Here is a 14,631-nt window from a genome sequence, read left to right on the forward strand (position 1 = left end):
CACTTCTGCTCTCAGAGTTGTACTTTGTGTCAGTCAATAAAACAGGCTTGAAATCAGGATTGCTTGGGTTCTGGTCGTTACATGGCAGCTTCAGCAGCCTGGCCGTGAGGTCTGAACGGAAAATTTCACTCTGGAGTTACGAAGCCAGAGGAAGATCAGAGGAAGATCAGAGGTGATTACGAAGCCAGAGCACTACAAAGAACATTATTTAGAGAACACACGTTAAAAAAAAAATGATTTCACGTTTAGTTTAGAACCAGACTCATCAAAGTAGATGGGTGCTCTCGCAATGAGGCTGCCAATGCCAGTGACGGGCAGTGTGTTTATTCAGGCCGAAACACGCCACCTAACCAGCGAGGGGGCAGAACAGGCTGGCAGGGATGTGCTGGGCTGTCCGCCTCCCCACCAGGTTTTGTGCAGCCACCTGTGAGCTTGTGAGTAAAAATGTCAACCCCAAATCTCCGCTATTATCCCCAAATGTTACAGGCAGGCTTTAAAGGATGTTGCTTTTAAGAAGCCCTTTACTGCATTAGCGCATTGCTCATTGCCGACACTGGACGTGGTCAACTTGGGTCCAAATGAGCAAATTCTCATCCGCAGACCAGAATGAAGCCAGTTTGGCTCTGCTGCTGCCTTCAGTAGTGTCAAGGACTTTGCCTTGGGCCAGGAAAACCGCCCTGCTCCACATGCCGGTGGTGTGATGCCAGCAAAGGCTGACATTAGGGCAGGCAGACCTGGGGCACGCGTTGGCTCCAGTCTCCCCGCAGCCCCGCAGGGGCATCCCTGTGCCAGCTGCTTTTACGGTCAGGACATGTGGGTGACTCTTCAATCCCCTGATAGATCGTTAAGGCATTAACTTGCTTGTGTCTGTTTGCTCTGGCTTCAGGGTACTTTAGAGCAGGATTTTAATTACCACCTCCTCCTACTCCACCACCATGTTAAGACATGTGCCAAAAGCTGCATTAGCACTGAGTTGCTGAGAGAAAAGAACAGTTAGGGATCACTGGTAAGTTAAAGAAGTGCGAGCAGAAGCCACGGCCAGAAGGGGCTCCTGCTCTTGGCCTCTGTGGAAGGGAATGGTAAGACCAGCGTGGCCACAGGTGTCGGCCCTACCCGTCTGCTTTGCTTCCAGAGAGACACGCATTCATCAGCTGGACACCTCTTGTGCTAGCAAGGGGTTTCTTTTACACCAAGGAGTCCCTGTAAAGTAGTGAAGGTGGCTCAGCCCACCCTGCAGAGCTCACTCCCACCCTCAGCCGGGGGGCCTGGCTGGGAGCTGCAGATGAAACTGGAGGGGAGCAGGGGCTGTCACCCCTGTTCTGCCACCTCCCTGAGGTTGAACGCACTCGTTCATTTAACCAGGACTACCCAGCATTCTCCCATGCACTCATCTGCATTAATTATCAGTGCAATTCAAAGATAAGCAAAGTTTTCAATTAGCTGGAAAAATCCTGCACTTCTCTGACAGTATTTGGGCTGTGATCAGGGTCCTGCACTTTTAAGCAGTACAGCCCTGACCCAAAGAGCTCAGGACATCCTGGCAATGCCTTCACTGCCTTCAGCAGCCATGCTCAAAGTCACTACCAAATTTTCCAAGACAATTTTGTTTGCACTACTTTTGCATCCTGCACTCGTCTCCTGAACCGAACCACTGTCTGGCTGGCAGGAGAGTCACACCACAGCACCGCCAATGTGTACACAGCAGAAACAAACAGGATGCCGTGTGAGACCTGTTCCTGAGCTCACACGATAGTACAGGCACAGTCCTGGGGACTGAGCTACCGGACAGACACCTTCCTTTCCGTGCAATGGTAAGTATTTTCTGCCAGGATGGAAGCTGTGGGGTTTTAGACCATATTTACATGTCTCTGTAAATTGTCACTGGTGAAATCTGCTTCTCTACTTAGCCTTGAGAAGTTCAGCCTTGAAGATTGCTGTTTTCCGCAGGACTTACTCAGTCCTGCAGGCTGAAAGACACATGGTTAGCTCAGCAATAAGGCTGGACTTTATGCTTCCTGAGACAAATGTGTCCATTTTGGCTTAGGAATACAGGCTCATCGTTGTCTTCCTGACAGCTACCATTCAGCTGCGTCATCCCAAACAGCCAGCAAGAGCCCACAGACCTCGGGTGTTTGAAAATAAAATTATAATCTCTTGAGGATTTCTGGGCATAAATTTAAAACTATCAAGCCCTAATCCTTTGGTTCTGGTTGTTTATCTGCCCTGCAGAGAAGTGCTACGTGCCCACAGCCTTCATGGTCGGACGGGTTTCCTAACGAATCCCATAACCTGATCAGCTGGACCGAACAAGTTTGGAAGGTCACATTAGCTGCTGCTGCTGCACACAGAGTGCTCAGCCAATAAAGACTGTGCTCATCAAACTGCCAGCATTTTAGGACTGTGCTCGGGTTTGGAAAGGATTTGTGTTGGATCAGTATATCTTGGCTTTTCCACCTTGTGCAGTGTGTACAGTATTCTGTTTCACGTCCAGGACGTGTGGCGAGCAACAGAATCAGGGGATCCAAGGAGCAGCCACAGGCAACAGTCTGCACAGAAGACACTGCTGTTTCCCTTCCTTACTTGTAATTACTTGCTGAGAAAATGAAAGAATTACAACTGAAAGGCTTCCTAAAAGAATACAGAATTCAGACTGAAATACCTTCTAGCTCTGTCTTACGGGATTCTGGAAGAGAAGCATACCTGTGAATAAATACTACTGTTTAACAGAAATGAAATATAGGACTTATTTTTAAAAGGATTTAGAACTTTATGTATAAGAAATCCAAATTACCGGAAGCTCACCCATGGGCTCGGTTTCTGATGTTATATAAGATATGGTGTGAAAAGCACGAAAAATACAGACGTGGCAGAGGGTGGGCTGCTGTTCTGCCCTGCTGCCTTCCCTCCTTCACTTCTGGTGGCTGCTTTCCCCACCACCATCGCACAGGGGCAGCCCACTCTTGCCCCCTCACATCCCCTGCTCTTGTCAGCTCCTCAGAGAACCACTGCCAAAACAGTGAGGGCAGGCCCGCAAACACACCTTCCACACACAGGCTGACTAGCCCAGATAAGTAATTCAGATTAAAAGCTGCAAAGACAGGCAAATTGGATTTTAGTTCCTCTTAGCCACTGGATTTCAAACTCAGGCTCCTCTACAATACCTGGCTTAAGCTGTTACCTGAAACTGAACTCCATGTTACCTTTACAGCTCTTTTAACCCAAGTCTTTCAACCCAAGTCACCTTCCTGCATAAGCACTCCTCTCAAAACAGACATAATCAAACACTCATCTTGATGCTCTCTGAGCAGGAGTAAAATTCATCTTAAAGCAAAGCGTCTTCATGGGGACTCAAAATGTAGACAAGTTCTTTTCTGCTCATCAGGAGATATGAGAAGCTTTTCTTCTGAAGGATGAGGGGTTCATCAGGTTCACGTGAGTCAGGCTGCTCAGAGCAAACCTCCAAGTCCCTGCAGCAGTAATCTCTGCTTATTTCCTTTTTGCAGCTCCTCATGTGATTCATTTTTGTACCACTGCCCAGCTCTATCCCTTACCCCCACCTGGGGAAAGAAGAAATGCCATCACAAGAGAGCTGTGTATCAGTCACTATATAAAACCAGGCAGAAGACAGGGACAGAAACTGGTGTCACCTGCAGGGTCCTGGTGGAGAACATGCAGAATTTCAAATGCTTTTAAAACTATTCTCAGAAAGTTCTCATGTTCATATCATTTGGGATTTGGGGCTTGTTTCTAGTACTGTCCATTTCTCTAAATGCTTCTTCTGGAGAAATGTTATTTATTCCATTCCTCATAAATGACAAGTTCTTGATTTCTGCAAACCATACTGAGAGCAGGAATACATCTTAGAGCAGAGCAAAAGAATGAGATAAAAACAGAGAAGAGTAGGGATTTGATTAAAAACCAGAGTATACCGAGATCCTTATTTCAACAAAATCAATAGCTGTTGCACAAGGACAGTGCCAGTATTGCTGTCCTCTCTCTGAAATTCACACTATTTTATATTGGTTTACTGATTTTTATTCCACTTGCAGGAAAATGCCTGAAATGGCTCTAAAGAAGGGACGAGTATTATTATCAATCAGACCATCAGACACAAATATTTATTCACAGCATCTAAAAATACTTTGAAGTTAAAGCTACAAGAGACACAGATGAATTCCAATGAAGGAAACATAGGGCTGTGCAAGTAAAACAATTCTGAGTAGACTGAGGGTGAATAACTGCAGGGGTGTTCATGTGGCTGACTGCTGCAAGAGGAAACTTACACACAGTGAGAAGTAAAGAGAAGGAAAGAAGGTTGAAACCCTTTCTATAATATTATGGCACTTTTATGACAGTCCTTTCCTGTGATTTGAACTGGGATTTAAGAGTCCTGAAAGAAAGTCATACAATCTCCTAATGCCTTAGTGCCTCTGCTATAAAATGCACTTGATTGTTAATCTATCTCACAGGGATATTTGGGAGTGCTCAGATGCTACTGTGACGTTTGTGACAGGTGCCTTGGGGGCCTAGGATATCTCACAGAGCATTGTACTGAGCCTAAGCAGATGTCGTGGGTGTATGGATTACACGAGGGCTGCCTTCTTGGGGCTAGAAGTGTTACCCGCATCTCTGTGTCCCAGGTATAATGTGCAACTTGTGAAACAGAGTCACAGGGGAATAATCAGTACAAATCATTAGGAAAGATAACAAGTTGGCAAAGTGATGTTCCCCTGGGGGACAGCAATATGCAATCATTTGCCCTGGTGTGAGGGTTGACAAGCTAAGTGGAAAAACATTGTGACTGCCAAAAGAGATAACGTGCCCAGGGTGCAGGCACTGGTGTGCAGGGAGGGAATTAATACCTGTTGGGATGTCACACCGCAGAGACAGGAGCGTGCGGGAATAAGGAATTGGTGATATATCCTCTTTCCCTAACAGGAGCTCTTTGTTTGGAGAAAACCAGATGCTTAGCAGTTAATGCAGAGTACGCTAACGCTCCCCGGCTTTGTTGCAACAGCTTTATTGATGCGAGAGGTTTGGAAAGGCAAAACTGGGGTAATGGGATCTGTAAGCAATAATACCCTGCTCCTAAGCACGTACAGTTTACCACACAGAAGCATCCTTTTGCTAGCATGATTTATGTCACCCGAGAAAGAAGCTTCATTATCGCAGCAGAATATCTCTCAGCTCCTGGATAACATCAATAAATTACAAAGGGGCTGTAATCTAAACCCCGGGCTGGAGGTAAGGACATGCAAGCGGAAAACACAGAAAGCAGGAGGCCTCCGAGGTGGCCCCTGGAGAGCTGGGGGCAGAGTGACCGCCACTATGGAAAGTCTGTAAAGGTCACAGGACAGCTACTGCTCCGCTTTCCTTCACACACGTCAAGCATCCCTGGGGCTGGGACTTGGCAATGCGATGCTCTGCGTACAAGGAACAGCACTGTTTGCAGTAAACATGCACATTTCACTCCAACGTGCGAACTCGGCTGTCTATCGAGGCATATGCTCTCGTGGAGGGAAGTCTGATCCAAGCTACCAGCACAGGCGGCACAGGCTGTCACCCTCTTGCAGGGAAATCATGGGCAAAAAGGGGTTTCTTGACTGAAACCCTTCATGATTTTGTGTATCATGTAAAATGGATGGGACAGGAACAAGACCCGGCCATCCAAATTGACCCAGGCGCCCTCGGCATGGCTCCTGCTGGGCCTTAAGCAGGAGATGACTGGGGCAGGCCCTCTCTCAACCAGGCCCAAGGGGTCTGCACTTGGAAGAGGGGAGGGGGACGGGGAGTTTGTGGTGGGCACAAACAGCAGTGTGCAAAGGCACCTCTGGAGCTGACACAGGACACATGCAGAACACGCAGACTCTTCCAAATAACCCCTTTGTTTATCACTCTTGGGTTTAAGGCTAAAAATGCAGCGCTTGCTTTGTGTTTCCTAAACCTGTCAGAGCGGAGTCTCTGAGGGGAGGGGAGAAGAAGCTCCTTCTGCTTTGTATATGCACCAGCAGCTCACAAACATGAGAAGCTGGATTTATGACCCCCTTCTTGTGAGAAATGCACTGGCTACTTTCCCTCAAAATATTTTCAAGCCCTGAATCATTTCCTGCGGGTGCCACTTCCCACTCCGGCGCTGCCCGCAGCCAGCCCAACCGTGGGTGACAGGAAAAGCACCCAGCACCCTGCCAGCCCACGTGCGGCCCCGTTGGAGCCCCATGTCCACAGGTCAGCTCAGGGACGGGCCGCACGAGTGCCAGACGCTGAGCTGATGGGCCCAGCAGTGCCCCGCACAGCTGGGGTTTTGTTGGGCCTCCATCCGGCAGCCGCAGGAGTGTGCTGCGGGTGCGAAGCGGGCATACATAATGCATCGCGCTCAGAGGCACGTCAATAAACAAGCAAAATAAATAAATAAATAAACAAACAATCAAACAATGATGATGGTTATAATAATATAGGATGGTATAGTAAATAATAATGCATTATTATTTATAATGCACGTATATTATTTATAACAATGAAATAGCACAAAACATAAAGAAATCATATACATAAAACAAAAATAAAAAATAAAATTATATAAAATAAAATGAAATAATACGAAGTATAATGTAATGAATGAAATAATATACATAAAATAAAATGAATAAAAATTAAAAAATGATAAAATGAAATGATACAAAATAAAATATGATGAAATGATATAAATAAAATAAAAATAAAATAACAATGAAATAAGATGAGATGAGATAAAATAGAATAAATAAAATTAAAAATGATAATTTTAATGAGATGAGATGTGAGATGAGATAAAAAATAAAATAAAATAAAATAAAATAAAATAAAATAAAATAAAATAAAATAAAATAAAATAAAATAAAATAAAATAACGTAGGATAAGGTGAGATAAAGGCGGAGGGGACGTGGGAAACGCCGGGAGGAGGAGGAGGAGGAGGCGGAGGCGGCACCGCCCGCCCCATCCCAGCCCGGCGGCACCCCGGGGGCGCGCCCCTCGCCCCGTCCCCGGCCGCAGGGGGGTCCCGGCGCGGCCCCCCGCGCCCCCCTCTCCTCCATCCCTTACCTTCCCTCGCTCCAGCAGCTCCGCGATGTAGCCGAAGCGGCCGCCCTCGGCCGCCCCCGCCATGCCGCAGCCGCCGGGGGCGTTGCGGGAGCGGCGGCGGCCGGGCGGCAGCGCCCCGGCCGGCGGGGGGGAGCGGGGGGCACGGCGGGGTGCGGGCGGCTGGGGGCGGCGTGGGGAGGTGGGCGAGGGGCTGTGCAGGGGGCTGCTGCTGCTGGCATGCGGTGCAGAGCGGTGCCCGGCCGGCTGCATGGCTGCGGGGGGCGTCAGGCAGGGTGGGACTGGGTCTGCATGTGCTGCCTGCCGTGCTGCCGCCCGGGCGGGGGGGATGCGGCGTGCCTGGAGGCTGCCGAGGCACAGGGAGGGGTGCCGGCACCCTGCTGCTTGGGGAGGAGATCCTCGGGGTCTGATGAGGCGTTCAGCGGGGCAGCTAGCAGGAGGGACTCTGTAAAACGCCGTCCAGAAGAGCTGGGCAAGGGCACCCCGTGGGGTGGCCGGCGATGGGTGCTTGAGGCACGGCAGGTGTCGCAGCCCTGCTCCGTGAGGGCCTCCGCTCTCCACAGCTGGAATCACCTGCTAGTGATGGTGGGAGCAGGATGGGTCACTTCAGATGACTTCTTACTCCCCTGGTCCCTCGCGAGCTCTCCCCCGGACCAAAGGGTGGAAGGGGACAAACCGCGCTTACCCTTCGGATATCGGGTGGCCCATGGGGCACATCACCCCGGCGTGGTGAACGCATAGCGAAGGGTGTTTTATAACGGGATAACATATCCCTTCGGAGGCTGTATTTCCTAAGCTTGTTGATACAGTAGTAATGCTACACCGTATGCTCTCGGCAGGTTACTCACAGAAACAATATACCTTTCTTTCTCAGGAAATGGGACTCATGAATAGCCACCGGACTTTTCTGTTACTAGATACTGTAGAATTACATATATCAGATGACTCATTAATCAAATAGCCTGTTATTGGGGTATAGGGAAGCTTTCAGCATTCCCCGTATTGCTTTTGTGCAAGTAGCAAAGAGTTTATCGGAATAAACGATGGGCAGTGGCACGGTGGACAGTCAGTTGTCATCGCCCACGCAGCTGAGAAGCCTGTGATATATAATTTAACTCCAACCGAGATATTTTGCTCCTCTGATCTAATTCCAGCTCAACAAGTGGCAGCCATGTGGGGAAGCTTTGATGCTGTGGTTTTGGAGGGTATGAGCACGGCCAGGGGCTGGGTATGAGGGCTGTGCAGCTCCTCACCTGGCTGCACCCAGGCTCCCTGCCAGCCGCAGCACCCCGGCATCAGGGAGGGTTGCACCGTGGCATCGGCATCAACCTCTGAACGATAACCGGAGCCCAGCAGCAAACATACCTTTGACCGTGCTGGTCAGTAATGACGAGCCATGCAAAAAGCTGAGGAATTTACAGCCCTTCCTGCTCTATATAGGAAATGATGGCTCCTCACTGCTGCCTTCAGCTGGAGGTGTGTCTGCACCCACACCTCGTGGCAGGGCTGTCACGTTCGTGATAATCGATGCCCTGCGTCCTGCGAGGCCGTGCTCTGACGTGGCATGCGTCTGTCCAGCGTCCTTCGGCCATGAATCACACTGGTATTTTGACCTAGCTGCTGCTTACAAAAGAGATGTAAATGTAGCCCAAGTCATGAAGGGCAAAGAAGATACAGGAGAAGAAGGACAAAGATGGTGGTTCTTTCATGCCATCTATTTGGAGTGGTTTTGTTTCAGCACTAGCTCTGTTAGCATCCTGGGCTCGGGTGGCTGTCAGTGACAGGCAAGCAGGACAAGGTCACTGCCTGCTTTTGCATTGATCTTACATCTTTGGCAGTGGCATCCTCCCAGGTGGCTCTTTGTGGAAAGATCCCTGTACAACAGCCCTGTGTGCCATCAGCCCTGCAGAAGGGGGTATTCCCGCAGACTGTTGCAAGGCTTGGGGGCCTCATGGATGGGTCGGAATCACTCACATGAGCTATCCCCACAGATCTAGACTGGCCAGGGGTTTGGGACTGCTCCCTGCAGCAGATATTGATTCCCTTGGCTATCCCAAGGGGTCCTATCTACCTCCCCTGGGACAGAGGAAAGTTTGCACCAGCCTTTATCTCAAGCGGCTGCGGGCTGACAGAGGAATGTGTGCTTGGAAGGCCAGGGACAGGTGGAGAAGCCTCATGTTGTTGCAGCTGGTGGCCCAGGGGCTTTAGCCACACTTGGTATCTGGTTGCTGTGTTTCACGCAACCTTTGCAAGGTAGGCTGTATGGCAGAAATAGTGGGGAATGCCTCACCTGCTCCACATAAATCGCTGGTATGAATTTGCTTTCTCTGCTATTCCTCCCCCAGTTTTCTGTCTCAGGTTGGTTCCTTTCTATGGAACATCGACACCCAAAAATGCATCCAAAACTTTGGTGATCAGGAAATTATCAACGTCAGAACACGTCATGTTTTCTTGAAATTAATCAGTAGAATGATTCAATTTCCTTCATATCACTTAGACTGGAAGTGTCTCCAAAAAAGCAAGGATTCTTGGCCCAATTATGCACTAATTGTTTTATACCAGTGGAAAATCTGGTCCTGCATTCTTATCCTGAAATGTTACACGGCACAATGCTTTGCCTTGACACGCTAATGCAGAAAATAAATTGTAAAGGAAATTTATGTTTCCTGACCTGTGAATTACATTGATTCTCCCAGGACAGCAGTGACAGCTCTAGATTTTCTGGTTGATGTCCTCCATCTAAGTTTCTAATTCCTAACTAAATCTGCACAGTGAAGCCTGACACTGTATTCTTTTTGCTCCCCCAGGATTGTAAAGTGTTTTCCCATTTACACAGTACAGATGATACACTCAAACATACACCTGTGGTAGCAGTCCAGCATCACCCTCAGCAGGGGCCTTGCCCCACTGCATGCCACATGTGAAGTTGTTGGCCATCGTGACCTGAGGAAATCTACTCAAAGGCAGGTTTGTAACCAGCTGCAGGTGGCCATACAGAAGGGGCTAATACAAATATTTCAGTACTAAGGAGATACAAAGTGCTATGCTTCTATTTTACGGTATTCATGGAGGAAATGGATCTGTGTAGGTGCACTGCCATCTCAGAGGACTCAGATGTCACCAGCAGTTTCAACATCAGAGATGGCAAGAAAGATGATGCAATAGGTAGTGGAAAAGTGTGCTGACATTCACTAGGACCTACCTCAGTGTTAAAGTGTACATTTGGGCAAACATTTGAAATCATGAAAAAACAAAACACAAAACATGCATATCCAGGGATGTCTGCCTGTGGTAAGGACTATGGCGTGCATTAATTCTCCTAACAATTTTTAGAGGCCTACATCCGAATTGAGCAATAATGAAGAGATTTTCTGTAAATAGTTTATGAATTTTATGTAAACTGTTTCGTTCCATGGGGAGTAATGTTGACGGGAACTGTCACGAAGAAGAAGAAAAATTGTCTTGAAACAGATGAGACCTGATGATTGGAAAGATTTTGCAAGCAGGACAAATGTGACCAAACTGTATTTCAAAGCTTGCAGTACCTGCATGCAGATCTAAAGCTCTCTCTGCAACAAAACCCATCCCTACTAGTTCTTTTTGGGACCACAGGGTTGTTTCCATTCCCACCTTCATTGCTCTGGGGATAAACCCCATATAAGCCTTTTAGTAAGCAGTCAGGGAGCTGTCTACTTCTGCATCCATTCTATGTTCAGCTGAGGTTCCACCAAAGCCACCCCAAGAAGACAAACTCCTGCCCCACTCTCTGACACTGGTGTTAATAGCCCCTGTACTGGGTCTGGAGTGAGTCTGTGATTCCTGGGAATCCCCAGATCCCTTTCCACACTACAGCTGACTATTCACATCCTTGCTTCATGTTGGGGAATGTGATTTTGCCTCCTCCACGTCTCCAGTCTAGACTTCCTTAGCGATCTGATTTTTATTCCCCACCAACACAGTCTGAAACAGAGTTTTACTGAGTTTTGCATACCTCATTCTGATAGATACTGGCAAACCCCAAAAGATCACTAAACATGTAGCACGGAATATAGCACAGTTCTGCAGCTGCTCTGAGGCTAAGTGTGATGTTGTCCATCATTGATGGCCAGAAGAAACAGTCTCACCTTCAGCCTGTACCTCACATTTCCTTTATTTCTGGCTGCAAGTCCTCTGGCTAAGGCAAATTTAGTAAAATTAAAAGGTGAATTTCAAATCCACGATGTTTTGGAGCCAGATGTTTTGTTCTGCTATGTTCAACAGAGGGCAGCTGCAACTTGTGTTCAGACTTTTTGTCACCTTTAGGTATCTACAGGTATAAATCTGTATCAGATATATATCTCTCTACATCTATCTATACAGATATCTAGATACAGGTACAGGTAGGTATCTCCTTCTAGGCTCTAAATGGCAATGCTCCATTTAGAGAGCTCCATTCAAATACCATGAATATCTCTACCCAATACTTTTCAGGTATAAACACACAAATAAAGCACAGAGCTAAAAATGCATCCATGCCACATGAAAATTTATTTTTATGTATGATTTCGTCTAGACTTTCCCATATGACTCTAACACAATATCACACACCCCTGGGAAAAAGCTTATTTAAGAAATATGGGTTAAGTATGTAGATTATTATTAATATTTAATGTATTGAGTATGTTATTATATATTTATAAGGAATCAGCTAAAGTACATAATGATACATACCATGAATATATAATGCAATTGCCATTTTTTGCTACAACTACAGTTAATCAAGTTTGACAATGTAAAGAGAATTTCGTGTATATGTGGAGTTTTAACAAATACTGAGTAAAACAGCAGGCTTGAGCCTACTAATTTACTAAGCCTATTGATTTACTTAAAAGAATTTGTCTAATTAAATCAGAGACATGGAAATTGGGTGAAGATATGGGAAAGATGAGCCCTACCGATCTCTGCATACGAATGCAGTGATGCATATTTCAGTAATTTTGCATGTGATACAGAGGGGACATGTCTGAAACAGTGCAGGCACTGAGGAGGGGGGCAGAGCCCTGAAAGCTTTTTAGACTCAGCTGGCCTTCAGAGAATATCACATCTCTTTGCAGAGCTTGTCCAATTGTGTGTCCAGGGTTTGAAGGCAGCAGCTGTGCTCCGACACTTAACTATGCCAGGGTTGGGTTGGACTAACTTTCCTTTCACAGAGTAGCGTGCCCTGTGTTCATTCAATGACTCTGCCCTGTGCTTTTACCAATCTTTAATCCCTCCTGACAGTGTGTTCAGTTTCACTGTGGAGTGGCTTTGCACATCTGTGCAGGCCCTGAGGCCTGCTGGACACCTGCTGCCCGTCCCCACTTTGCACCAGGCCAGGGTTGCCGTGTCCCTTTCCTTGCCTGTCCCACAGGCACCTGAGGTCCTCCTGGCCAGGCCCTGCCACCTGCTTACAGCACCAGCGTAGTTTGCTCATGTGTATAAAGGGATGGGCAGCGCTGAGCTAAAGGCCTAAAATGCCACTGGCGGGAGGTTGTCTGAAGTCACAGCAAGGCAAAATGTTCCAGTTGTATTGACAGAAAGCCAAGGGTCAGCACTGAAGAGCAGTCACTCTCCTGCTCCCTGGTCCTGCTGTGAGGAGCACACAGGGGACGGGGTAGAGCAGCTCCAGCCCCAGCTGTGAGATGGATGCCAGGGCTGGGCAGGGACTGTGTGAGGCCAAGCCTCCCACTTCTGGCTTGTGCAAGTGCAAGCAGAGCACCACGACAAGCTGAGACCATGCAATAAGATAGCTCGGCAGTTCCTCTGGAGGATGTTCTGCAGGGCAGAGCGAGGCACCACAAACCTGGTCACCACAGAAAGGTCCTGTCACACAGATCTGCAGAAGCACAGCCCCTCCTGGTGGGACTGTGGGTCCAACCGTGGGCAGACAGCTGCTTAATGTGCTACCCTATAGCTCCTAAAGGTTCGTTCCTTTGACTTGATGTCTTCAGCAGTTCTCCATGGCATGTTTAAAGAGGCCTCTGTACTACAGCAGCCTGACAGAGGGGAGTGGGTTTCCCTCTGGTTCAGCTGTAAGGCACAACTTACACGTTGCCCCACTTGCTTTGCCTTGCTGTGAATAGAGGAAAGTCAAAAGCACATTGCTCTGCCAGGGGTGGCTCCTCCCAGAGTCCTCCCCAGACAGCGCCCAGCCCAGGATTTCAAAATGGTTAAAGACCAGAAAAACCTTTCTCCCACTAGTTAGAAATATTGCCTTATTTGTTACCTTTTTACTGTTTTCATGTAGAGCCGTGACAGGCAAAATAAACTATGTTGGTGAAAAGGACATCTTTGTCTGGTGTGATTCCCGCTCCCCCTGTTTAAATTAATCAAGAATAATCTGCTCCTGATTGAGGTCTTCCCTTACTAGTGCAGTGCACAGACTTCCACCAGTGGCTGACATCAGAGCATTTATTTCTGACAGGCTAAAATAAAATAAAATAAAATAAAATAAAATAAAATAAAATAAAATAAAATAAATAAAATTAAATTAAATTAAATTAAATTAAATTAAAATATAAAATAAAATAAAAGACTTCCTTCACTGTGTTCCTGCTCACTCCAAATCTAGCTGGCATCAAAACTCACCTCAAGGCTCAGCTTATTCGGAGGCAGAAGCAGGCCCATGGGTAGCTGCAGCAGGCTGGCCAGCCAGGAAGGGGACAGGAGGGGGGTCCGGCCCAGACGGGCTACCAGATCAGCAGCTGCTGCAGAATTTAATATCCTTTTATAGCAAGGAGATCGTGGGAACGCTTGCTCCTCATAGCCCATGGAGTCCTTGGCTTAAAAAGCTGCCCTCCCTGGGGACTATATGCCACGTAATATCCCAAACGCCAGCCTGTGCGTCTGCTTAGGTTTCTGCCACAGCCAAAATCAGCGTGTTTTCCTTTGCTTTGCACGGGGACCTGTAAACACCCCCCTGTTCTGGAGCTTGGGAACTGTGACTTGGAGTCACACAAGGTGTGTGAAAGCCTGCAATAGCGAGGGCTACAGCCCTCAGGCCTGATGCAGGACAAGGGGCGCCCAGAACAGAGGGAGAAGCGTGGTAAGAGTGCACACCACAGGGCATGGAGCAGGCTCTGGTGCTTGCTGGGGTCACCACCTACACAGCAGCCTTCCTACCAAGAGATGGTTTATGTCTGCTGTCACAGGCCCTACTACTACCAGCAGTGCCAGATTCTGCAAGAGGAAGTTGGTCAAGGCTGGGGCTATGTACAGTGAAAACAAAAGTCAAGGCACGGAGCCATCAGAAAAGTTTGGTAGCAGTAACAGTACTGGAAACAACCAGTAAGGTTGTTTCCACAGCCTGCGTATGAAGCTATCTATAGCATCTGGGGAGCCACAGAGGGCATTTTTTATCAACACTGAAGGATGTGTGCTGCCTGGCCATACACTTCAAGCCATATAGAGAGACATACACAAAAATAAAGAAAAGTCCAGTGATCATGTTGGAAAACCTCATCCAGACACATCTCTATCAGGATCTTGCCCTTGGCTGCACCATCAGAAGGATGCTGGGCAGGCAGCACTGCCCGGGG

Source organism: Aythya fuligula, chromosome Z (assembly GCF_009819795.1).
Source record: "Aythya fuligula isolate bAytFul2 chromosome Z, bAytFul2.pri, whole genome shotgun sequence".
Taxonomy (NCBI): Eukaryota; Metazoa; Chordata; class Aves; order Anseriformes; family Anatidae; genus Aythya; species Aythya fuligula.